The sequence below is a fragment of the Gasterosteus aculeatus genome, chromosome 7 (assembly GCF_964276395.1).
Source record: "Gasterosteus aculeatus chromosome 7, fGasAcu3.hap1.1, whole genome shotgun sequence".
Lineage (NCBI taxonomy): Eukaryota > Metazoa > Chordata > Actinopteri > Perciformes > Gasterosteidae > Gasterosteus > Gasterosteus aculeatus.
In genome coordinates this window covers 10,819,673-10,847,179 of record NC_135694.1, presented here as the reverse complement: position 1 = coordinate 10,847,179, position 27,507 = coordinate 10,819,673, and the positions used below count along the sequence as shown (strand labels likewise).

General features: G+C 41.1%; 1 protein-coding gene and 1 long non-coding RNA gene across 14 annotated transcripts in view; one reads left to right on the top strand and one right to left on the bottom strand.

Moving 5' to 3' along the window:
• nrxn2b (neurexin 2b) overlaps positions 1–27,507 on the bottom strand; it is a 551,159-nt gene that overhangs the window by 496,184 nt on the left and 27,468 nt on the right. Inside the window, exon 2 of one of the 13 annotated variants that reach the window (XM_040180542.2) lies at positions 9,006–9,073. The exons of the other annotated variants lie outside the window; for them this stretch is intronic. The gene's annotated coding sequence lies outside the window, so the exon portion shown is untranslated. The remainder of the gene's footprint in view (positions 1–9,005; positions 9,074–27,507) is intronic. 13 annotated transcript variants of the gene reach the window in all.
• LOC144410331 (uncharacterized) lies at positions 2,254–3,411 on the top strand. The gene is made up of 3 exons (XR_013468337.1): positions 2,254–2,412; positions 2,550–2,779; positions 2,884–3,411. It is a non-coding gene; the product is annotated as an uncharacterized LOC144410331 (long non-coding RNA).

Sequence of the window (27,507 nt, the reverse complement as noted above, 5' to 3'; positions counted from 1 at the left end):
GGTTGATACTGTGTGTGCACGCGTCATATTATGCCAGCAGGTGAACTTGGATGCATGCCGAGAGCGTTCACACGCTTTTCGAAAAAAACATGCTTACATAGAGGCACAATGTGGAGCATTGGGGCAAGAAATACAGGGGAGAAAGGAAAGCCAGAGCCGTGTTGGGAGCTGGAAGGTAAGAGGAACCGAGCAGGGAGGGAACATCAAATTCCATTTTAAAACACAAAGGCTTCATTAAAGGCAGATCCCTGTTGAAGGCTGGAGCTAATTCACCATCTTCAGGTACGAGAAGAGAGAACAGCAGGGAGGGGAGGGCTGGGACAGGGGGAGCCACAAGGAGATCGGCATGGAAAAAGAGTAGACATCAAGAGGGAAAGAGGGGGGGGTTGAAGGAAACACCCATCAGCATTTCAAGAGGAGAGCTCAAGATCAATGGTGCCACTAAGAGCATACTAATGCCCTATTAGAGTGGCGAACAGGCCGGAGGAGTAATGCTTTTTATGGTACACACACACACACACACACACACACACACACACACACACACACACACACACACACACACGCGCGCGAGAACCATGTAAATACATTTTAAATGAAAATGGTTCAAACAGAGGCATGTTATTACAATCATAAATCTGCTGACACAGCAATTGAGTGAGTCTTATATAGGAAGCCGTGAGGGTAAAAAGTTAACTGGATGGACTGAGAATCAGCTTGCTAGATACGGTCTCCACATGTACTTGCAGAAACAAGTTAATCAGTTTTAACTGTAAACGGATACACACACACACACACACACACACACACACACACACACACACACACACACACACACACACACACACACAGTTTGGATATATATAAGTAAAAAAAACCTCCCTCTTTCCTTGTTCTTAATTGTCAATCAGCTAAATGCTTTGACAGCTGACACACACACCGTCATACCGGTGTATAGCTGAGGAGCAACTGATGTTCCTCTTCAGCAGGCAGCAGATATTACACCTTACCGTTGGGTGGGTAGCTAGTAGTTTTGCGTGTATTGACAATGAGTCATGTTTTTAAATACCCAACGTAAGTTAGATCAGAAAACGATTGATTGCAGTGTGTCGAGCGGCTGGTATCGCCTCTGATAGCAACACTAGCAGCCACAATAGCTAACACGCTTGCTCGCCGGTCAAGAGTGAGCCGGTTGGCCAGCACACTGCATGAAAAGTGGGATTTTCGGCAGTATGCGCAGTATGCTAGATTACTGTGTACGCCATTAGCAATGGCAAATGTTATGTAAAAAAGATACACAAAATAACTTCTTTAAAAAATTAGTTTTAATCAAGGTATAATGAGCATTCCATGCAAACAACATTTGTATCAGCATGAGGGGTCTGCAGAGATCACAGTCTCCTAGAGCTCAACTACAGTGCATAGTGGCAGGACTACAGTGACCTTTTCTTTGGTCTTACTTAAATGCACAGAGGATGTATTAACCACACATCTTCTAGCAATGCGCTCAACTGGCAGAAATGATGCTGGGTACGACGTGTCTGTTCCCTGCAAGCCCCAAACTTCTATTGGCTTTCTATAAAAATGTCTGTCCGGGTGGAGATGAAGCCAGGAAACTTGTGCAAGAACATGTTTAAATGCCGTACCCTTTGACCCAACATTAACAACTATAAACTGCTTTATAATGGCTGGTCGTAGTTCTGCTAGAGGGTCAAGGACGGGTTCCTCAAAACTGTTAGTGTTTCCACACCACTTCGCATGAACATATGCTGACCTTTATGCTCTGCATCTATCGATTGAGTAAGTTACATTCATATATGTTACCCGTTTACATGTCATGGCAAAACATTCAACCTCAGTGACACAAGGGTACATCTGATGATACATTGTCAACATTGCATGTCTGTCAGACTCAAGAGTGTCTGGTGGAATGGAGAAAGAGGCACCACTGTACAGATTTCTAGGGAAAGTCGTTCTGCTGACACCGAAACACTGCTTTACATAAAGCATATCAGCTGTTTCAAAGTCCCAACCATTTGTCTTCCTAAAATACTGGTCCTTCCGTATAACAATACCCTTAGACTCCTCGTCCAATCACGTGTGAGGTCATAGGCATGACTGATACAGCAGTACTTGCAAGACGAGCATACAAACGGACACGTGTGTGTTACTATATTCAGAAGAACTGTATCTCCAGTTCCTGTGTTTGGTTTTTGCTGGTTCGTGAATAATGGCTGGACGACGTCTCTGCTGAAAGCTCTCAGTGGATCGTCTCGTCACTCCAACAACAAACTGCCGATATCAACGAGCGGTTCGCTCCACTGGAGCGTTCGGGACTCTGCGGGTTTCTGTCCATGGAGGAGAGGAACTGACTCAAAGAAGAGGAGACGGGCGCACAATCCCACGATAGCGGTAAGAATACGTTCGATGACTGCAAGCTAAGCTAAAAGTAGCGTAGCCTCAAGCTAAGCTAAGAGTAGCCTAGTAGCCTTACAAGTGAGCAGAAACAGCTTTATTAAAGTGTATTTTCTTTGCAGTGTCCTTTACAGGAAGCGGTGCGCCGTCTTCACAACTCCGAGACGAACTACAGGCGCCACGAACCGGAGCAAGGGTCAGATTTACAGAATATGCTTTCATTCTGCGCTATAAGGAAATATATACGTATAGATACCGATCATAACTGTACATTTTGTTTTCACAAACTAATCTCGCCTCATAATGAGGCGGTGACCTCGTATTTGCTCCGGGAAAAGTCCAGATTTAGACGACGTCATTGTGTGTAAGTGACACTGTTTACTGTTTCTCCTTCCTTGTTAAATGTTACTGTGACTTGCGTTTGATTTTTTTTGTATTCATACCACACTCATTTAATTGTTTTTCCAGCCGCCTGTAAGACGTATTTAGAGACGGGACGCAGGAGCTTCAGGTTCAGCCGGAACACTCATTGCGGGCGGAAGCTGCGAAGGATTCAGCGCGGAGTCGAGCGAGAAGAAAGAGGGTCAGAGTTTATTTGCTGACTTGTTTCAGGTGGATTGATCGATGTGTTGTGTCCGTACGCACAGTACTGATTCATTGTTGTTTTTACAGCTGCTGGAATCAAGACAAAGTGTGCTGGCTGATGACGAGGTGGAACTCCGCCACCGTGGAGCTCACGTCGGGCGGAGGGGACGGCGTTGTTGGTGGGGTCTCGGGTGGATTGTACGGTCGCCACACACACACGAGCCGCCTGCACAACAGACCTGCCTCGGAAAACACGGCGCCAGTGACGGTCTACAACCCCGAGGAGGCAAACGGACAGTTTACTGAGCTGTAGTTTTTTAAACCGCCGTTACCTAAGTGTGGGCAGATCCTCACTTTGTATGTAGTTGTTGTTTGTGTGTTGTTAATAAAGCTCTTTCTTTGCATAAACATGTGGCAAATGTTCATTTTCTCTAAATTCATTGATGTCCTGGTTGGTATCCTAATAATAGTGTAGTAGCCTACATAGGATAACCATGAAATGAATATACAGCATAATATGAATATATAAATATATATAAATAAAATGAGGCGGGTGACCAATAGCGACAGATCTGCCAACCAATCACGAGTGATTGAAAGTTGTGGTTTTATCCAATCATGAACAAGGAAACTCAAGCCTGGTCAGCCCAGGTGTGGTTTTGCTGCCAATCACGAGTGATTTTATCTGTTCGCAAGTTGTGGTTTCATCCAATAAGGAGTAAGGATATTCAAGCCCGCTCGGCCACCCGCGGTTTTGCTGCATTCATGTGCTAATTCGGGCCATTCGCACCTCCGCCAGCTCTCGGCATACGTCATGGTTCGTTTCCGACAATTTGTGGCACAGACAAACGCGACGTGCGCGGGTTGCAAATTGTCGGAAATTGGGGAGATTTCCGGGCGTTTACGGGGACGAAAATCTCACTTTTAATGCAGTGGCAAGCGCTGAAATGCGGTTCAGATGGCCGAAGGTCCTTTTTTCAAAAAAAAAAAATATATATACATTATATATATATATATATATATATATATATATATACACACACACACACACACACACATATACATATACACATATACCGTGATATAAATTTTTGGCCATACCACCCAGCACTATGCGGATCCTTCTTAATCAAAGTTATAACTTCAGAACATCAATTAATAAGCCACAACTCACTTATTATCAAGGTCAAACACCATAACACTTGTACAAGTAAAAATTGCATATTTAAAAAAATGTAGGTTGCCAACCTTAAGTCAGATTAGAAGCCTCCAGTAGCACCAGGGTCAGACATTACAGACACAATAACCGACCAACTACTCAAGGACAAGGTCCATTAGAAACTGTGAAGAAAGACTGTCACATTAATTATTCAAATAGAACAAAAATACATTGGCAAAACCAATATCCCAACATTAGGCCAAACGCACATGCAGTAAAACACCTTTCAGTAACAATAGACTTTTTTTTACTTTGTAATGTTAATACAATTTTTGTTCTAAAGACAAGACATTAAAAAGGTTTTATATATTATATATGTACTACGGTACTTAGTATATACTACATTTGAAGAATACTAGGGCTGCAACGAACGATTATTTTGATAATCGATTAATCGGTCGATTATTTCTTTGAGAATCGATGAATCTGATAAAAAAAAAGAAAAAACAGCATTAAAAAGCTTTAATTTACAACCCTTTATCCTAGAACAGAACTGCAAATTCACATTGCAAAAATACTTTAGAAAGTACAGGTTGCTCCTTTAATAATTTATAAAAAAGAAAAATACAGATCAGAAAATTTAACAGGATTTGTTTTAACGTCAGAACTTGTTCTCTATACTACACTCACAAACTCTCACACTCACAAACACACCCCCATGTTCACTAGAAGCTTATTCATTAAATTATTACCATCATTGTAGTGCAAGTAAATGTATACAGCAAAAAAACAACCAAGTGCTATGAGATGAATTTAAAATGGCATTTGTAAATAAATGCATTGGAGGCTTCTTAGTTGATTTGATGGACCACCGTGTCTCCCTTTACAGGCATTACATCAACTACCGTACAACCCACAGTATATGCGCAAGCGCACAGGACTACCGTATATGACAAAATTATAAAAATGAGACTCCTACATTATTTTTAAGTGGGAAAACTTAAAAAATGGCAGTGTATCAAATACTCCCCACTGTACATTACTCGTCAGTGTAAGAGCAGCAAAGTGGATGCATTTAGTTTCTGTATGGGATTTTCATTTCTCAATTAACAACTAAATATCCACCACGTCCTTTTTTGATGAATCCTTTGATCTAATCACACAAGAGACCGTTGTTAGCTTGCAACCAAAGTATTTCATTAATAAAAATTAGTTACATGAATCCCACAGTGGACAAAACATATGCATCGGGTGTGACAGAAGCCTTAGTTAATGGCTGACGGTCAGTGGTTGAATACCTCCCACCCATGTCCCCTTTTTCCCCCTGCCTGACAAGCCCTGAAGCACAATTGGACTGCAGTGGTGTGCCATTCACACACACAGCGGGACACAAGCACTACGGTTTGTGGTCCTAGGTGAAATGCCTCTCTGCTAGGTGTGAATCAAGCTGTGGCTGCGGGGACAGAATGCCGAGGGAGACAAAACAGAAAGAGAGTGTGTCGGAGCAGATTAAAATGCACGGCTTTGTTCAGGCTGGTGTAACAATGAGTGTCTTCATTGGTTGCCTGTCACCTCCAGGAACTCATGGGATAAGGTGAAGGATGGAGAGCAGTGGAGCCAAACAGCGAGGGTGTACAAACAGGGTGGAGGAGAAGTAGAGGAGAATTGCAGCTTAAGTGGGATTCACCATAGGAAATGGGAGGGTAGGCAGAGATTAACATTAGACTTTGAGGGGGGCTTCAAAGTTTAGCCTTGTGGATGATGGTTGAGAAATAATCAGCTCAATAATATTCATAACATACTTGCATATTAATTGAGAACAGTAGCATCTAGAAACCTGTGGCATTCAGCCAGTGATGTGTATAAAACACTCATGAAGTATTATATTATATGGTGGAGTGTTCTGGCAGAAGTAAAATGGGTCAGTTGAAGCCGCGCCATTGTGACCGGCGTTTCAGCCCATGAAAAGCATGGTTAAGGAACATGGCCACTGCAATTCACCACTTGCACCCTTACATTGGGATGGCTAAACACTGTGGCAGCAGAGCAAGAGCAGCCTTCAGCAATAGCTGGTATGGTACTGGCCCAATCAGCACATCACTGTGGAAACTGATGCGGAGAAGAGAACAGTGACAACGAACATCCGAGAGCCCCTCCTCCGTGACCTTGACAAAGAGGATGTGGTGTGATGAAAACGCTACCCTACAGTGAGCAAAAATGAGGGGGGGAAAAGGGGAAGGATAGATGCCCTGTAAATTACACAAGTGCATCCAAACAGCTTTTTAATTGCGTGTAAAGGGAGACAAGGCCACAGCTGTAGATAACCTGTTTACAGCTGAATTGCTTACCGGAGAAAGACAAGTACATAACCTACGTATGGATGGGGCTGTGTGTTTAGGGAGTTGCAACGGCCTGGATAGGTTCCACGGTGATAATGATGGGAATAAGGGCATGCAGGGGGCTGCTTTACACACACTCCCCCAGTCACCCATTTATGCTATTTCACCCTCTCGACTACCCCCGACAATGTCAAATGACTTGACACCTGCAGCACACATTGCGGACCACACTTGTCCCAATGGTTCGTTAAAGTTGAAACCTCATTCCAGTTTCCTCCATCTACAAAGGCAAGTTCCTATTTAGACAAATATAAAATCATTACGAGTAAATTAGCAATGCTTCATAAAATAACAGCACAGCAAGTTAAATCTTTTTGAGGACCGAACCATTAGGGGGCCCAATGCTTTCTATTCTATGGCACTTTAGTAATATTTTGGAAAAACAAGGGGAATGGGAGGTGGGTATGCTACACAGCTGTGGTGTGTATCAAAACACCCTGACGTTAACTTACAGTAGGTACTATTATACTCTTGCTGAAGGCTCTTTGACAAAGCAGACACGTTAGGGCTGTTTATTATTCCAAAATAACCAGTAACAGGTAGTAATAAAACAATACCTGCTAAAAAAAATGTGTGCACAGATCTTTTAGTGATATGAGGTTTTTGCCGTTGTACCATTTCAGTTGAAATACTTACACATTGTAGAAAAATCATTCACTTTTTTATGTTAACACTACCAATTGATCGATGTTAAATGGTAGATGGACTGTACTTGTTCTGCTCTTTTCTAATCTGACCACTCAAAGCGCTCCAACCCTAAATGAAATCATGAGCCCATCAAAACCCATTCAAGCAGTGATGACAGGAGCGACGTCCAGTGACAACGGCCCGTCAGTCACCAACACGCATACAGCTACGGGAGATATTTAGGGTTAAGTGTCTTGCCCAAGGACATTGAACCCTAGTGGAGCCGGGAATCAAACCCCTGATCCTCTAAATTAAAAGAAGGATCCTGATTTAACACATCATCACCCTATGCAATGTGCTTGTTTCTTAAAAAGTGAAAAATGTATGCAATTGTTAAAACTAAACGACATTTTTCGAATTCAATAATTCAATAAAGCCCTACAGAAAGATCCAGCAAGCCGGGCAACAATTGTGATAAGCAGATGCTCTGACTGAATCCTTTCAATATTAACCTCTGTACTAGTAGGACAACTTAAATCCTTCTTTACAATATATATATATAACTCCTTAGGTAAATCCTGGTAGTGCATTGTCACTTGGCAATAACTGTTGAAAAGTTACCGTCACTTTCATGTCTTACTATGGGACCTATACCCAATATGCAGATGAGAGAAGCCTTGAAAATGGCAATCTCACAGGTTCCATTGCCTGTAATGAGCCACGGTGTCTTGCATAGCCAATCCAGCCAGTCTTCTTTAATAGGGTCCAATGACACCTGTAGGACACTGAGGCATTACTCTGAGCCAGTGGCAGTTAAGCTAAAAGGAGTGGACAGCTGGCTTGACATGGTTCAGTATCTGTTCCTTTAGCCAGGAAATGATAAATGTCACGGTCATACAGGGGCTGGAAATGAAGAGCCACATGCAGTTCTGTTCGGCAACTTCGAAAAGCATAGATGTAGGCCTGTCGCAACATGCAATATATTGACTTATCGCACACTATATGAAAGTGAGTGCGATATTTATTATACATGTAAATAAACGTCATCAACATTTTAGTCAATCGCGCCGTCCTCTTATCTGCTTTCATTGCCGAAAGGGGAGGCGGGGTTCATAAACAATGAACACACATAATAGGGTTTTGTCATTAACAGTGCTAGATCAGCAGTTTTAAATCACTTCATAATATTCTTATTATGCCAATCATAGATATCATCTGGAGAGAAATTATATTATGAAATTATCAGCATGCAATCTAAATTCCCTTATTACTGAATGTCATTAAACAATTTATGGAAAGCATGGCCATACAGAATATTAACTGAAATATCATACATTTAAAATGTACTACAAATTACACATTTTAAAGTGCAAAGTATGCTGTTGAGCCTACCTGGGTTATTGTGGATGGATCAAACTGATTGATGTCCTTATTAAAAAAATATATTATAATTTGGGTTGCAGTTATAGAATAAAAGGAAGATGATTGTATTGCTCTTTGACAAAGTAAAAAGCCATTTTCCTCTGACCGCTCACCCTACCGACACAAACCCTTTCGATACAAAAAATACAATAAAAAAGGGAGGAGGTAGGCTTGGAGCACAAGAGGAGCTAAGGAGCGAAAAGGAGTTGTGGATGACTAACAATAACTGCTCCAACTAGTGTTGGATAAAAAAATAAAAAAATACAGCCATTGTCAGGTTTGCATTGCCGAGGAGACCCAGAGGCAGAAATATACACCATTGATATTGAGCCCAAGGCGAGAGTCAGAGCGGAAGGCAATGCAACAGTCCTTCAGGGCCCATCAACTTATTTACTTACTGCGCAGTGACTATTAGGAATAGCAGGTGGATTCGCCTAGCTTATGCTTCCATCTGGTTGTGATAGATCTGTGCAAAAAAAAAAAAAAAAAACATACCCCATTCATTTGCGATATCAAAACAATCGACTAGACCTCAGATTTCAGCATAGCCGTCCCTTGACTTGATCGACAACTTTGGTTTGAAATACTGAGAATTAATTAGCGAGGGAGGGACAAAAATTCATTGAAACTGCAGCTTCTTTGGGAATGGCGTGAGGGATTACCTCAAATCAATTGATCACTGCCTTTGAAGCTTATGGACTCAATTATTTAACAGTATATTGTGTAAAATGCTTTGACTTGGCCACAAAGCATGGCCATGAAGCTATGAATAGCTTCTCTGCCCTGAGGAATAATGCATAATAAAAATAACCATTTTTTTTCCAGTGCACAGGTCGCTGCCTTCGGACGTCAAGGGTTAGTGCTTGTACCTGCAAATGCTTCATTAACTTTTAACCTCTGAATGGGCAAGTTATACAGAAGAAACCTCATCCAAGGGCATTGCTGACCTTAGATAGACTGTATAAAATGTGTGCGGTTTGTGTCCATCTGTTCCTCTTCAAATTTGTATGAACGTAGAACTTGTGGATATTGTCTGTTGTGTTCTGAATCAGTGTATTAAAAAAAGGTCAGATTTGATGTGCAGAAAGTGTTAAAAACGTTTTCTAACCATTGTTTATACACGCGGGGTGAGTTGCAAATAATAAGGAAGTAAATTAGTGCAATATTAATCCTACAGCCTGAAGTCAACAACACTTGGCATGGCTTTCTGTGTCCCTGCGCGTTTCTGGTCAGAGGACGGATGGAGGGAGGCCATTCTATGAAGAGGGACCTCAGAGAAAGCAAAGGGGAGCTTAAGTGAAGAAGCAACATTATTGCAAACATAAGTGGTTTGCGGTCGGCTTGTAAGAAGCATAATTAAGGCATTTTAACCTCAATTTTCAACCCTGATACCTGACTGCGCAAAAGATTCGGGGGAGAGGCTGTGGTTTTCTACAACCACTGCATACAGCAGACAGCTAGGCTGAGAGGTGTGATGATCGATTTCTTACACAATAAGAACTATACATGCTACATTTATTCCTTTGACCAAACCGACCAAACTATTTGAAATGAAAGGGCGGTTTAAAAAGTGCTCTTAATAATGATCTTTTGTACATATTATGAACACTAAACCTAAAACTGATCTTAAGTTTCCATTTCATCCCTTCTCCATCCAGTGATGAACTTTACCTAAATACACAACCACAAAAACCTTGCTGAAACCTGCCCGTCGTTCTAGCCCCTTGTTAACCCCTCAGATCAATCCTTTATAAAGTAGCCAATAAATAGGACGATGCTAAATGCCAAAACCCCGCATTGGCTCAAAAGCAAATCCTGTCCTCGATGAGGTAAAGGGACTGTATGTGGAGAGCAGCGAGAGTTCATTTCCAACTCTCCAACTGTGGTCGTATTTACCAGCTGCTGACAATCTCTCAGTATGCAATTGACGTTTCGCTAAATCCCAACGCCCCTGCTACTCAAGCTGTCAGATCCACCATGAAGGCAAAATGGTCACAAATGATTTTTCAAAGAGGCAAACACAAGGGTCTACAAGATGTGTTTGAAAAGATTTGTCCAGAATGTCAAACTGATATGGCAGAGCAAACAGGTTAAAAAGATAAAGATAGAAGCTGCAGCAGAAAAGCGAACCTTCCCATCAGCTGTTGTTTAAGAAAGAACCAATTACATTTTGGAACAACATAGTTACTATAAAGACAGGTTGGTCTTTATTGATTGTTACAAATATTAAGATATTAAAGTAGTATGTGTTTACACTCACTTTACCTGCAGCATACAGTTGCAATCAAAATTATTCAACCCCTCATTGCACATTAGGTTCATTGGCAAAATATACAATTTCTCAGCTGTTTGCAATAAACAAATTACACAAGAATTGTTTAAGTAGTTTAATGAAACTAATATTACAAGGGTTTTATCCAAAACAAAATGCTACTTTTAATGAATTTACTGCAGTCTCAAAATTATTCAACCCCTTCGTGACAAGCATCTTCAGTACTTAGTAGAGCACCAGACATGATTCAACTCCCTGTATCAAGCACATCTGGTGCAACTAATCAAGGTTACTAATTAGTTCAGGTGTGCTCATAGCCAGACTATTTTGTATCGGACCTTACTGGAGCAGAACTGTAACTATGGTGACCATCACACACTTTCTCCAGTCACCTTACCTGCACAAACTTCACCTCCGGCAACGGATTGTGTAGAAGTTTGGATATAAGATCAGTGACAGCTCTCGCACGACCACGACATCCTTATTAATCAGCAGAAAAAGTACAATTCTAGAAAGACAATTACATTTAAATTTCACTAAAAGTAAAAATTAGCAAATTGAACCTATTTTAGAAAACATTTTATATTTAATAGTTTCAACCAGTCAATAAAATACATGTAATATTAAAAATAAGACAAATGGCAATTGTTTTGTACCAGGGCCAAGGTGTAAAAAGATGGATGGTCAGAACGAATATGGTACTGCTCTCAATTCCAACCTCATTTACTTCTCTCTCACGCCACCACAACAGTGAGTTTGGACAATTAAACAGGGGACAGAAAGCAGGTTCAATGAAAATATTAGATATAATGAGAGCAGAGACTGTCTGCTACACTATTACAGGTTTAATTAAAGCAGGTGAAGACACTAGAGACTGAGAGGCTTCTGGTGTGAATACATGTAAAGGTCATCTTTCCCAAACCAACAGAAATAAAAATAAAAAGATCCCTTCCGACAAAAATGACATAGCATATGGCTGGTTTTGCCAAAATCAAGCAAAAAAAGAAAAGTGCTAAAGCTAGGGAAGTCAAGACTGATTAAGAGTCAAGACTTGAATGTGAGCGTTATACCCAAATACAGTTTAAGCCAGAGCTTAGTTTAGGACCGTGCCTTGTTAAAGAGATTCAAAAGTAAAAGTGATATATGAAAGTTTATCCAAACATGAACTGATTTTGCTCCTCTACAACGCTCAAAATACTGACCATGGTGTTGAATGCAAGTCTCCTGTAAGACACTTAGGGCACTAGTGCCTCCAAATGTAGTTTAATTGAAACCTCAGGCACAGTGTCAAAAAGAAAAGATGGGTGTCTTAGTGCAAGGCTATTGTGCTCGATAGCAAAATGAAAGCTCTAGGAATTGGCCGAGCTGTGGAATAATGCAATAATTTAACATGCTTCTGGATGAAACCACAGTGCTTAAATGGGGACAGGAATTGACAATTCATCCCGTCTGACAGTCCAACATGGCACAATAAAGACAAATCCTTGAAGACATCAGCAGGACACAGAGTGTTAACATCTCCAGCTCTGTGAAGTCATCATCAGTACTTCCAAAGGATCGAGGGAGTGATTTGCATTTGTGACCATGTCACCAACCGCAACACAAGCCACACCGTCAAAAGCTCAAAAGGCGCCGTCTTTTATGTAAGGTCAATATGAATGCACAATCCATACTCTATTATCTCCTCCGTTCGACTCAATAAATGTTATTTTTCAGTCTTCAAAGCTCAGGTCTTAAATCTTTACAGGTGAAGTGAGAAAATCTGCTGCCAATACATCTCTCTAGGGAGGCTTAAGCTTAGTGGCTGCTCAGATTGTTTGGTCATCTCATAATCAAGACAAAGTAAAAAAAAAGCTGAAGAAGAAAAGTATTTCCCTTGAACTTTCAATTTTCATTAAATGAAGATTTGACATTTTGAAAGCCCTTTTTAAAAACTGTACTCAGATAATGACCATCTACGAACAATTTTCAAATACGCAAAATAATAGTTCAATCCTGGGTGTCAATGGTAAAGCCTTAACCCAAGGGAATCTGAAACAATTTAGACTACGATGTGTTATTTTCTTGATTTTCACTAGCCAATGTTCAAAGCAGAAAATCAAAAGTACGCATATGTCCGTGCATGACCGCACCTATGGCATGTTTGTACATACCTCGCAATGCTTTTACACGCACGTTGCAAAACAAATGCACCTGAAGTGGGCGCAAAAGCGTTAGTGCATGAAGCCCTGTGCATCTTTACCTTTCCAAAGGCTAAGAGAAGGTACAGTGAGAGGTAACAGGTGTCCCTGTGCTGCAATAAAGTTACAGGATAATCCTATAATCCCTCCCAAAACAATGAAACGGTTAGGCAATAAGGAGGCCTTGGAGTTCACATGGTCATAATTTTATTATTATTGATTGATTATTATTAGATTATTTATTTAGATTATTATTTATTAACTCTATAATGATGTTGTATTATTGGTATGAATAATTTTATTTTCTCATCTCTATCCCCATCTAGTTCCAATTTTTCAGTTCAAGTCCCTTTTCTTACCAGGAGCAAGTAGAGACAACGTGGTTATATTCATCAATTGACTGGGGCTGTGAAAATTGACGGAGGTTTGAATATTAATTCTAAAAGAACACATTTGAGCTTTATTTTTTCATTTTTTATTTTTTTTAAACATTTATTTTGATTTTACAACTTAAGACAGCATTCTCGAACTTTAATACAATGCAAGAAAAGAAAACAAGTAGACAAGGCAGAAAAGGACAAATCACCAAAAAGAATAACAACCACAGCATACATCACATTCAAACAGCACCAGTCAGACGCAAGTATATTTTGATTCTTTCATCTGGTTGAGTCAGTATCATTACAAGTGTTTTTTTAAGTTGGCATCCAGTCAAAGACTGGAAAAGTTGACCCACTCCATGACAAAGGATTCGTCAAGATATGGAAACCAGAGAAAGAACTTCCAAAATCCCATTATGCCAATTATCCGTAGAAGGGGTATCTTTGAAAATCCAGAAAATAGTCTCTTGTCCTACACACACACAAAAAAAAAAAAAAAATGGTATTCCAATGGAGTTTAGTGTTGTTTCTAATGCTATCACTGCTCACTTTGGCTGCCAGAATACATTTAGGGCATGAAAGTCATATCTGTTGTCGCCACACTCTATTCCCAGCCCAATTCCTTACATATGGAAACGTATTTGGCTAAAAATGGTTTGTGATTGATTACACACCCACGGTGGTGTGTTTTTCTTCCATATTCTATGATTTGGTTTGTATATTCTAATCTTCTAAATGTGAATATGTGCAAGAGACAGTTAAGAGAATTCTGGTTTTGCAGCATTCTGGTTTTACTTGTTGCAAGGCAAAAACAAAATGTGCATGCAAAAAGTGCTACAGGCTACGCTTCCTTGTAGAGCACAAAGTTAGTTCAAAGACTAGAAATAAAGAGAAGCAAGCAGATTTTGCTGCCAAGCAAGTGCTAGCAAGACAGAACATCTAAAATTCAAAGAAATAAAAAACTGTCAGTCCATCTACCCTTTGTTTCTAAAAAGTAATAGAAAACATGTTTACTCATTTCTCACCGCAATAGTGAATAGGTATGGTAAAAACACTTTAGCAGTTCACGTGTAAGTTCGTTGATTGACGGAATGTTTCTGACCGACCGAGCTGCCAGAAGATGACTTTTCCATATACGCCGCTGAAAAGAAACGCCGCTGGAAACTGGGCTTTTTTTTCTGTTAATTTCTTTATGAATGACTGGTGAATCTGCTGGACTCAATCAAGCTTCACCTGCTGGCTAAGGGGGCGGAGACTATAATTAGTCTGCTCCACTGGCAGTTCACCTTTTTCCACTCCCTGCCAGTACTCCAGCACATCCTGAAGTGTGCATATTCAAGTTAACGTGAGTGGTCAATTTGATTGTTTAATTTGTATGCCTTTGTGATGCCTTTTTGTGACATGGGCTATGTTGACCAATTCCTTTGTTCTCAGACATGTGCCAGGAGCCATGTAGGATTGTTTGTTGGATTGATCCATCCATCCATTTTCAACCGCTTATCCGAGGTTGGGTCGCGGGGGCAACAGCTCCAGCAGGGGACCCCAAACTTCCCTTTCCCGGGCCACATCTACCAGCTCTGACTGGGGGATCCCAAGGCGTTCCCAGGCCAGTGCAGAGATATAATCTCTCCACCTAGTCCTGGGTCTTCCCGGGGCCTCTTCCCAGCTGGCCGTGCCTGGAACACCTCCCTAGGGAGGTGCCCAGGGGGCATCACCAGATGCCCAAACCACCTCAACTGGCTCCTTTCGACGCAAAGGAGCAGCGGCTCTACTCAGAGCTCCTTGCGATTGGCTGAGCTTCTCACCCTTTCCCTAAGGGAGACGCCAGCCACTCACCTGAGGAAACCCATTTCGGCCGCTTTTACCCGTGACCTAGTTCTTTCGGTCATGACCCATCCTTCATGACCATAGGTGAGGGTAGGAACGAAGATTGACCGGTAGATCGAGAGCTTTGCCTTCCGGCTCAGCTCTCTTTTCGTCACAACGGTGCGGTTGTTGGATTGACCACTCAGTTATTTTATTTAATTGTATTGTTTCTTTGGTTATGTTTTTGATGCAGCACACAGAATACATTTCAAGCTTACCAAAAGGAAATAAACCAACCTGCCTTGCATCATTTTCTCACTCCACTCCTTGCCGTTCGGGTCTTCTGACCGAGACTGTCTGCTCACCCAACATTCACCCCCCCCAAACCACATCACCCCTACAGTTCCTTCAGCCGCCAGCACACCCAAAAAAAGTTGTGAAACGGATCTATGCGTAGAAAGGGATTTAAGTGGTTGGTTCACTACAACATTAGTAGAAAAGCAAAAAAATATACGTTACACAAACACACACAAAAATGGATCTCATGCCAAGCATCCACCCACCAATAGACAAACAAAGCTTGCCGTTTACACCACAAACACTTAACAGAAGTGGGCAAGTGGCAGACAAAGCAGGAGAGGGAAAGAAGCCAAACAGAGCAGCTGTTCTCAACTCCATACCTGGAGGCTGATAGGGGAGGCTGTAGGACCCGTGACCCCGGAGTCCCCAGTCTCATTCTGGGCAGAGGGAGCATTTGAAGGTTAGCCTCTCTGGTCATGAATTATTTCAGGTTCATGGCTCCCTGACTACCTGTAGTCTGCTGTGCAGAGACTGAGTCAAGGGGCTTTGACTGACATAGCCACGCACTCTATGATCAGCTTCTCTCCGAAAGGAGGGAATACAACAGCTCTTCTGACACTCTAGTGAGCTTGTTCGTTCAATCATTCGTTCATATATACAACAGACTAACACATACGGCCAATAAGGATGATCCGGATTCCATTTAATTGTTTAATTTCTAATGTAAGTTAGAAAAAAAAGTCACGGTCAAAAAATATATATAGTGAGCACATCATCTTCGAGGCATTAGAACTGATCATTATATAGCCAGCACATCCATTGTGATTGGTGCATGTCTGCTGTTTCGGCACAATTTGTAAATTGTAAGTACTTGCTACAAATTCCAGAATAGCATAAGCAGTATCGTCCATACAAAGGTCGGAGTGACATACAGTGATTTGGGGGAGAAAAGAGCAGTGGATGGCGTGTGGACGTAGGATTCAGCATTTCTGCTTGATAGTATTTGTGCAACTGTACAATACTATAAGCTGAGAGCCCTTAGTTTGGTTTTCCATCACTGCACAATATAGCATAGACCATCTGCATGACTGGGCTAGAGGGGTCTGCTTAAACTGCTAAAATGTGTTGCCAAACAAGTCAAAATGGAAGGCATTGGGTTTGTGGCAAATGCTGTCCCTTTAGAAAATATATTTCATGCAAACTCAAAATGGTTACAACAAAAAAGAAACGGTGCTGCAATGAAACCTTTTGACAAAAAGACACTAAACATCTACTTTTGCTCCACCCTTAAGCCGCTGCGCTCTCTCTCTAAGTGTGAAGCACTGGGATTTTCTCAATGCAACCACAAGTGTATGGCGGGCCAACTGTTGCCCAAGTCAACATCATCGTCATACTTGTAGATCCCAACAGGGATGACTTGATGAGTGTTTCCAACAAACGCAAGCAATACACAGTGAGATTAAAAGTTTGAACCAGGAGAAAAACCCATGTATAAAAAAAAAAAATACTTCTTTGGTGACTGACTCAGACTGTCAGTGAAAATTTTTTAGGAAGTTTGCGCAATTAGTAAGCCTGCATTCTTAAAAATATCAGTACAAATATTACATATTTTTTATGCATATAGTTGTATTTCAGGGATTTCGATATAGTGTTTAATAATAAATTTCAGTTGATCAAAGGTGTATGCTTAGTGGGTCATGCAAACTTTGTTCCAAAGAGATGTATGACTATTAATTACACAATTAACAAAAACTGACCGGTCAAGACCAAATCAATAAATATTTACCGTTTTGACATGCCAAAAATTTGCCAACATTTATCCACTTGTCATTATTTTCCTCCAATTGTCACACCCCGGTGAGATCAAGTTGGGGTTTTCTCGTCTTCGTGCCTTGTCATTTCCGGTTTTATTTTGAAAGATTAACCCCGCTCTCGTTTCAGGTCACTTGCCCCTCATGTGTCACCAGCCGAATAGTCTCCCCTGATCCCTGATTGTGTTCACCGGTTTCCTATTACCCTCACGTCTCTTATAGTCTGTTTCCCTTTCCCTGGTGCAGGAGTGTACCGACCATTCTGCAACCTGAGCCTGTCGCCTTTAACTCTGTCCCTCTGCCTGCCTGCCTGCCTGGTTCGGTCTTGCTTTTCCCCGTTCCCGTTCTATAAGAATTTCCGTTACGGTTTATGGACTCAGTTCCTCCAACCAGTTTTTTGCGTTTTCCTCCTAATGGAGTGATTGAGTTTTTTTTTAGTTTTGTGATTTGAGCCAAATAAAGACAGCCTTTTTCTGTTCATTCTGCTCATCAGTCCTTTCTTTAAACGTGGGCCTGACAACAATTAGAACCATTTCCTGTTAATTAAAAGAGGGACAAACGCAGGAGATTGTTATGTGATTATCGAGTTAACAGCTGTAATCTTTCGTTTCACCACACAATCCAGTCATGTAAGAATAGGGGTTCTATACTAATAAAAATCTTGATTGTTCCAGATTATTAATACATGATTTAAAGTGAGTGGACAGTAGGTCTGACCTATTTAACTGGGACATGGTGTCCTGCGTTAAAAGCATTTAACAAATGTCATGTTCAATGATTTCACACCAGTTTTAAATAACATTTGCTTAACTTATTCTTTGTCCACTGTGTACTTTACCATGGCAGATCTGTTGACATTTTAATTCTGATTCACAATGATATTGCTCCAGTGCTTCACCACTTTTCAGTCGGTTCAGAATTTTTTTGAGAATTTTACAGTACTCAAGACATTCAAGGGTCAATTCAAAACCAAAAAACATGAATTATCCATCTACAGTGCATCCGGAAAGTATTCACAGCGCTTCACTTTTTCCACATTTTGGTATGTTACAGCGTTATTCCGAAATGGATTAAATTCATTATTTTCATCAACATTCTACACACAACAACAAAGTGAAAACTGTTTTTTGCTAATTTTTGCAAATCTGTTAAAAATAAAGAACAAAAACATTGAAAGTCCCAATGAGCACAGTGGCCTCCATCATCCGGAAATGGATTACAATACACTCTTCCTAGAGTTGGCCGCCCAGCCAGACTGAGCGATCGGGGGAGAAGGGCCTTAGTCAGGGAGGTGTCCAGGAACCCGATGGGCACTCTGACAGAGCTCCAGCGTTGTTCTATGAAGAGAGGAGAACCTTCCAGAAGGACAACCATCTCTGCAGCACTCCACAAATCAGGCCTGTTTGGTAGAGTGGCCAGACGGAAGCCACTCCTCAGTAAAAAGCACATTACAGTCCGCCTGGAGTTTGCAAAAAAGCACCTGAAGGACTCTCAGACCATGAGAAACCAAATTCTCTGGTCTGATGAAACAAAGATTGAACTCTTTGGCCTGAATGCCAAGCGTCATGTCTGGAGGAAACCAGGCACTGCTCATCACCTGGCCAATACCATCCTTACAGTGAAGCATGGTGGTGGCAGCATCATGCAGTGGGGATGTTTTTCAGCGGGAGGAACTGGGAGACTAGTCAGGATTGAGGGAAAGATGAATGCAGCAATGTACAGAGACATCCTGGATGAAAACATGCTCCAAAGCGCTCTGGACCTCAGACTGGGGCGACGGTTCATCTTCCAAAAGGACAACGACCCAAAGCACACAGTCAAGATAACAAAGGAGTGGCTTCGGGACAACTCTGTGAATGTCCTTGAGCGGCCCAGCCAGAGCCCTGACTTGAACCCTATTGAACATCTCTGGAGGGATCTGAAAATGGCTGTGCACCGACGCTCCCCATCCAACCGGATAGAGGTTCTGCAAAGAAGAATGGGAGAAACTTCCCAGAAATAGGTGTGCCACGCTTGTGGAATCATACCCAAGAAGACTTGAGGCTGTAATTGCTGCCAAAGGTGCTTCAACACAGTATTGAGCAAAGGCTGTGAATACTTATGTACATGTTACGTTTTTGTTCTTTATTTTTAACAGATTTGCAAAAATTTGCACAAAAAATAGTTTTCACTTTGTCATTATGGGTTGTGTGTAGAATGTTGAGGAAAATAATGAATTTAATCCATTTTTGGAATAAGGCTGCAACACAACAAAATGGGGAAAAAGTTAAGCGCTGTGAATACTTTCCGGATGCATTGTATGTACAGTGCCTTGCGAAAGTATTCGGCCCCCTTGAACTTTTCGACCTTTTGCCACATTTCAGGCTTCAAACATAAAGATATAAAACTAATTTTTTGTGAATAATCAACAACAAGTGGAACACAAATTATTGGATATTTCAAACTTTAACAAATAAAAAACTGAAAAATTGGGCGTGCAAAATGATTCAGCCCCTTTACTTTCAGTGCAGCAAACTCTCTCCAGATGTTTAGTGAGGATCTCTGAATGATCCAATCTTGACCTAAATGACTAATGGTGATAAATAGAATCCACCTGTGTAATCAAGTCTCTGTATAAATGCACCTGCTCTGTGATAGTCTCAGAGGTCTGTTTAAAGCGCAGAGAGCATCATGAAGAACAAGGAACACACCAGGCAGGTCCGAGATACTGTTGTGGAGAAGTTTAAAGCCGGATTTGGATACAAAAAGATTTCCCAAGCTTTAAACATCCCAAGGAGCACTGTGCAAGCAATAATATTGAAATGGAAGGAGTATCAGACCACTGCAAATCTACAAAGACCCAGCCGTCCGTCTAAACTTTCAGCTCAAACAAGGAGAAGACTGATCAGAGATGCAGCCAAGAGGCCCATGATTACTCTGGATGAACTGCAGAGATCTACAGCTGAGGTGGGCAAGTGTGGAAGAAGGTGCTCTGGTCAGATGAAACCAAAATCAAACTTTTTGGCAACAATGCAAAACATTATGTTTGGCGCAAAAGCAACCCAGCTCATCACCCTGAACACACCATCCCCACTGTCAAACATGGTGGTGGCAGCATCAGGGTTTGGGCCTGCTTTTCTTCAGCAGGGACAGGGAAGATGGTTAAAATTGATGGGAAGATGGATGGAGCCAAATACAGGACCATTCTGGAAGAAAACCTGATGGAATCTGCAAGAGACCTGAGACTGGGACGGAGATTTGTCTTCCAACAAGACAATGATCCAAAACAAAGCAAAATCTACAATGGAATGGTTCACAAATAAACATATCCAGGTGTTCGAATGGCCAAGTCAAAGTTCAGACCTGAATCCAATCGAGAATCTGTGGAAAGAACTGAAAACTGCGGTTCACAAACGCTCTCCATCCAACCTCACTGAGCTCGAGCTGTTTTGCAAGGAGGAGTGGGCGAAAATTTCAGTCTCTCGATGTGCAAAACTGATAGAGACATACCCCAAGCGACTTACAGCTGTAAACGCAGCAAAAGATGGCGCTACAAAGTATTAACTTAAAAGGGGCTGAATAATTTTGCACGCCCAATTTTTCAGTTTTTTATTTGTTAAAAAAGTTTGAAATATCCAATAAATTTCGTTCCACTTCATAATTGTGTCCCACTTGTTGATTCTTCACAAAAAATGACAGTTTTATGTCTATGTTTGAAGCCTGAAATGGGGCAAAAGGTCGAAAATTTCAAGGGTGCCGAATACTTTCGCAAGGCCCTGTAGCTTGTTTTTTTTGTTGCCGATATTGACCGATATAATGCACCGATAACATTGAGTTAGCCCCATATATTCATTTTCTATTAAGATTAAAGTCTTGCCCCAAATGAGCTGGAAATAATGGGCTTGGTTTACAAATGAGGAAGGGTCAATTACAGTGTATATTGCCAGTGATAAGTCAGGGAGGATTTTTCCTGTTTTATCACTCCCATTATCAGCACAGTGGTAAAACCTTCCCTTGCTTGTGAGTGTGCATTTGTGCGCTTGGCCTGGATGGTAATCGGTTTCTAAATGCAGAAAAGTAAACATTAATAATTAATTTAGTTTAAGTTGAGTGGATATAATGGACACGTCCGCATTTATGTTCATGCATGTGTGTGTGTCCGTTAGGGATGAATATCGAAACCAGGTATTAAGCACCAGCACAAAATCATTACTACGCTGCAGCATCTCATCTGTGCCAATTGTAGCTCCTCCATCTCTGTGTGTGTGCACTTAAAGAGGACTAAGACAACTGTGGAGGCATTGAAGTGAACCAGTTGACTTGAGGATTACCCAAAGATTAATAAAGTCAATGGAAAATTCTTAATACTTTATTTATGGTCCTGTTCAATAAGCATATGTCAAACAAATAATGTAACAATGTAAACATGCAGAAAAGCAGTATCCGCGCTGTATGCAGACTACCACCACTGAAATGGTAACGCAAGTACAAAGCGATCAGTCGACAAATAACAAACGAGCGAACAAGCAAAACCTACAGCTGTCGGCATGTAGTCTAATGGTGTGTCTGAGCGGACATCTGTAACCTGCTCTGCTGGCTGAGACAAAGGAGCCCCTCACTCAACCAGCAGTCTCTGCAGGCAGTCATTCACTGGTCCTGTGACTCTTATTGTAGACATTAATGTTGTAGCCCGAAAAATAGTTTTACTTAAAATTAGAACTAATTAGAGTCCTGTTCTGAATTCATAAGCAATACAAATAAAAAATGATTTAGTAATGAAAAATAACTGATGCTTAAAGACCCAAAACTTATGGCACACAGACCACAGCATCAAAACAATGGTCACTTTTCGGATTCCTTAATTCATTTAAGCCATCTGCAGCAACCGTGTCAATGAGAAGATGAGATTTTGAGTGTTAAATGAAGCAGCGAAGCCGAAGAGGGTTGGGGCAGAACAGGAGGCAGAGATCGACACAGCACAGGTTGGTCTGCTGATAAAGTGCGTCTGTGGCCCCGAGAGAAAGAAGCCAATTAGCTATAAAGAGGAAGTGGATGGAAACAAGGCCGAGGTGGCCTAAGGTGCGAAGGCTTAAGTAGGAGCGGCTGGAGACTCAGGAACTTGTCGGGCAAGGACCTCTCCCACAGCCGGTTGCCCTCAACACCCCCCCCACACACACACACACACACTTTATACTTCAATGGCTTTTTGCTTGCATGAAATCCCTATTGTAACAATCGATACATTTTCAAATATATCTATACATCAGCCTTTATGTGACATCTTAATGATGGCCTCTTGTGTACAAGACCCTATAGAGACTGCCGTTATGAACCAATATTACATAAACGGAGATGTCAGGTGATAAGGAAGAGGCCATTACGACTCTGCATAGTTGAATTTTTCGTCGAGTCTCTTCTTCATTCTGAGTCCAAAAAAAAAATATTTCAACAAGTTGAATGTTTAACAGTACCTTAGCTCTGGAAGTGAAAGCATACTACATCAGAACATGTTTTTCTTTGTCCCAACAGTTGTGTACACATGGCTTGTGTTAGCCATGTGTGTGCGGCCGTCTAGAGGGAGAGAAAGGGGAGTCACAAACAACACCGGTCGAGGTCAACTAAAAGGCAGTGTCTGTAAAATAGCAGGGTATTCCAACTACAGGGAAAACAACCAACAGACACCATGACAACAATATGTAGCAAAGATAGACATATGCAGTAAAAAACTCAAAAGCAGCTTTTAGGGGAAGAGCAGAGTGAAAGGCTCAACTTTTGGGTAGGTCTACACATGCAAACTGTGGAAAGAGACTGAGCACAGAACGCTACAGAGGTGAGTTTGCACTTGACAAGATACTCGTAGATTCGTGTCATAGCTTGTTCTCAAAAGCTAGTCTGAGTGTGTGACACAGCACATGTGCTACTTTAATGACACAAGTCCATCTGGCGTGCTGCAGGTTGAGCCTGGCTGCATTGCGTTCCCCCTCAAAGTAGACCTTGAAAACCAGTCGAGACAACCCGCCCACGCTTGGATTCTGAAAAATGTTATCGGATGAAATATGGTAAATTGAATAAAAATGTAAGAGGAACTCAACACGGGTGGCAGACGTTTGATGTATTATTTTAAGTGTAATGATGAACTTGTATATTGGCTGGTGGAAATCAATTATTAAGTGCCCATAACTATCTACTTTTCATCCATCTTCTCCCTCTCATCCCTTCATCTGTAGCACTCAGGACAAGTGGCAGTGGGAACGACTGGGAATGTCTGAGTGCACTCACCAATCGGTTTTCTTTTGACTTTTCCTTAAAAAGGTAAAATCAGATTCTCATTAAAGTTACATAATCTCAATCAAAAATAGAAATAAAATGTATAGTAGCACATCAGGTACTTCCCCAAAAAGCATGCATATTTCAAAACCACATACCACTCGTAAAATGAAGTCCTGCATCACCACACTTTAAAAGCACACTTTGAGGGAGCCCAGTTTGAGTCCCACAGCTTTAGGCTATTGATTTGTACTAACTAATGGCCCTTAGAACAAGAAAAGGAGAAGAGCGCCTAGGTTGGGTGTGTGTGTGTGTGTGTGTGTTAGAGCACTTCCTCTGAAGAAACTATTATATTGTTCACTGGTCAAACAATGCCACTGTTTTACCATTTTTAACTAAAGAGCCTAAAGGGAGTTCTGTATCCGTCTGGAGACACCCAGGAAATCAACAATGTCTGGCGTGTTCTAGGCTGTTGCCAATGGCTGAAGTGGTAGGGTTAGTTTAAGACGAGCATCTCCAATATCTGTCAACAAATGTATCTCCATCTAACATATTAAATGCAAAAACCTTACATTTGAATAGTAAAGAACAGGTTTAAAATGTAAAATATTTAATTATAAAAACATTTAACTGGAATTGAGACGTCTGCAGTAAACTGCTCTGCTCGTCAGCCAGAGACAATTGAATGACAGTCTGCAGCCCTCAAACCTTGTATCTTAGGCAAGTGGAAAGAAAGAAGTTGTGAAGACATTAATAGCCAAAAATGTATGTCCTTTGCAGTCTGGTACTTACATAAAACTGTATTGTGCTACTTTGAAGATCGTAGCCCATAGGGACCTTGACCATCCCTGTAGGGCACAACCAAAGTGGTTTTTGACCCCGTTATTGTCAACGCCGGCTGTCAATTGCTTCAACTAATCTAAATATAAGAAAACATGGAGCTCTAGTTGTTTCATTATGAGTCTGGTTAAGGCAAGTAAAGCATCAAGTTGCTCTGGTTCAGTCTGTTCCACGCTTGTTTTTGGAGTGTACCATTGTCTTCTAAAAGACGCTGTGTTTTGTCATCATTTGTCGCACTTTGATATGATAGTGGGGAGGTAAAACTTGCTTGTGAAGATCCATAAATAATTCAAGAGGCTTTATGGGTGTTTTCAGTGATTGTTTTTTGTGATCCGTGAGCAGTTATCTCTGCTCTTCATATCTGAGCTTACATTAGCTACTGTTCTGTTCCTTACAATTTCAGGAGGAACACAAAAAAAAAAAAAAAAAACTCATGTTCGGCCATAACTCACAGCCTCGACTCATACCTGATAAATCACACACCTGGCTCATGTCAGTGATGCAGTATTTAAGAGAAATACAGATTTAAAAAAGTCTGAGCAAAAGTAATAATTACTTAATACCTGATCAATGAGCAAATCAATTCATACATCAGTACTTAGTAACAGCAAGTATTCAACTGTAGATTCTTGTAATTGGTCAGAAAGATAAAACATTGGCATCCGTGAATCCCCTCGTACGAAGGATAATTACTTTACTGTCAAGCAGTATCAGAATGAGGCCAAATCCTAAATTGCATTGCCATGCTCTGAGTAAATGACAGAGATAGGGCAAGCACAAGGATAGCAAAATGTGTTTATCAATAAAACACAACAGAAGGCTTGGGAACACAGCGCTACACTGGCACTGTAATCTCATTTAAAATTACACACCGCACACAGATTTTTAAAAACAGGCAACGGGGTTACTCTTAAACGCAGTTGTCTGTGTTAAAAATCAGCACTCCTTGAGGGGTATTGTCATTTGCTAACATTGCTGAGAATACTTCTACTGTATGGTATATGTATGCACTTTTGTTTCTTTCTGGAACTAGGCATAGTGTTCTCACTCCAGATTGAGTTTAGTACTGAGACCAGTTGTCAGCATCACTTTCTGAAGGTATCCGTCACATCTTTGAATGGATTGCATTTTATCCTTCGTATTGTTTAGTCTCAGTCACAGACAAATACACATTTTATCATGGGACTAAAACTGCGAGAATTCCATTCAAATGTATTAGCATTGCTTCAGTGGCTTGTAGGAGACCTTTTCATACACAAAACTTATCCCTACAAGGCCATTCTATTTTTTGGTCAAGATTTTCTATTTTTTACAATTATGCATACAAGCAGTAGCGTGTGTATGCATCTTCATCGGTTTTCGTTGTATTTTTGCTTCAGATAGATTTGAAAAGTTGGCTTTTTGCATCTTCGTTCAAAATCTGTATAACTTGTATGAGCTTTAAAGTTCATGCAAATCTCTTCTCACTGGAGAAGAGTTAGATAAAGTATGACTGTCTGAGGTAGGGGTACCACAGATGTCAGATTTGTAAAATGAGCCAGTGGGGGGAAAAAAACCCTACTAGAGGAAAGGAACAATCCATCCATGGGTCCTATTACCTTGACTGCATAGGTAATGTCTTGAGATGATCCCAACTAACAGTCTCTGGATGAAAGCAAGAGCCTACAGAGGATTGAGGGAAGAGTAGGATTACAAGAGAGAACTACAGAGATGGACAGCAAAGAAAGCATTCCATTTTTTTACTGGGAACTGTACTTAATTAAAATAGTAAACAAAATTAGACCATTTCCATACTGAAAGTTCGACTAACAAACATCCTGATGCAGCAATCAAAATGAGTGCTGCCTTTAATCCCCTCAGAGGAAGCACAATGCAATTTCATTCTTCTGCCTGCTATGGGTTAACATTATCAAAGTGATAGTATGGAAAGGCCTCTTACCTTCCCAAATAATCATGCACTTAAACCCTGACAGACACACACACTTAAACTACAACGCGCTGCAGGATGAAACATTGTGCTGCCACAACAGAGCATGTGCAAAGGGATGACAATGGCTTCTATTCCTGGATGAATAGAAAGAGCAATACTTACAAGTTCTTATAAAAGTCTTTCCATCTGCAGCATTTACTCTCCCTTATGGTCTGTTAACCTGCCTCTCACCAGCCCTGTGCCACTCATGTAGACGTATCCACTGGGGGCAACCTGAGGGGGATCCATTACACGGTCATTGAAGCTGCCTTTGTGTGTGCGCGCACACTTGTCTTTCTAACAAAGCCAAAGTTATGGATCAGCTATACTGAGCCATAAAACATCAATTCCAATCAAATGATTGTCCATGGACACCTAAACCCAAGAAAGGAAGGACGAAAACAGCATGTTGGTTAAAATGGGCTAAGGAGAGTTCTCTTGGCTGTCCATGTGTGCAGGAGAGAGCATGGCTCATAAAGACAAGGCCTTTCTCTAAGTAGGTTATAGGATTTACTCTGTCCATTAGTCCCGTAATGAACACCTGGCCTTTATGACTTGCCACAGTGGAACATGCTTTTCTGTCAGTATCTCAGTTTCAAATTCAAGGAGGAAATGTTACACGTGCAGCGTTTCCCCTGAGAGGCGTGATCGGGGGCATACAGACAGACACATCTTACACACGCTCTCTGTCCGCTTGTGGGGGTGTGCGACTCGGGGCGGTACTCCGCTGTATGAGATTCAGAGAGCGGAGGAGAATAGTAAACGTGCGACCATAAAGAGATGGGAATGACACACCGTCGTGTATGAAGATAAATACCATTAGGCTATTTGGTCGGTTTTTGATTTAAAGAAAAAATGTATAGACCCGTTCTATATTGACTGTAACCTGCAAGTACTTCTCGTGCCAAATACAAAATAAAAGCTAAAGAAAAAAAATAGACCTGAGTATCTTGGGAGTAAGTTTAAATTTACCTGACCTTTCACTCTACTAAAACACCTGACCTGTTCCTGAACGGAAAGCCTCATCTGAGCAAAACATTTTTTCTAGTTATATTTTTAATGCACAAGAATGCTACAAAAGGTGGTTGGTCAAAAT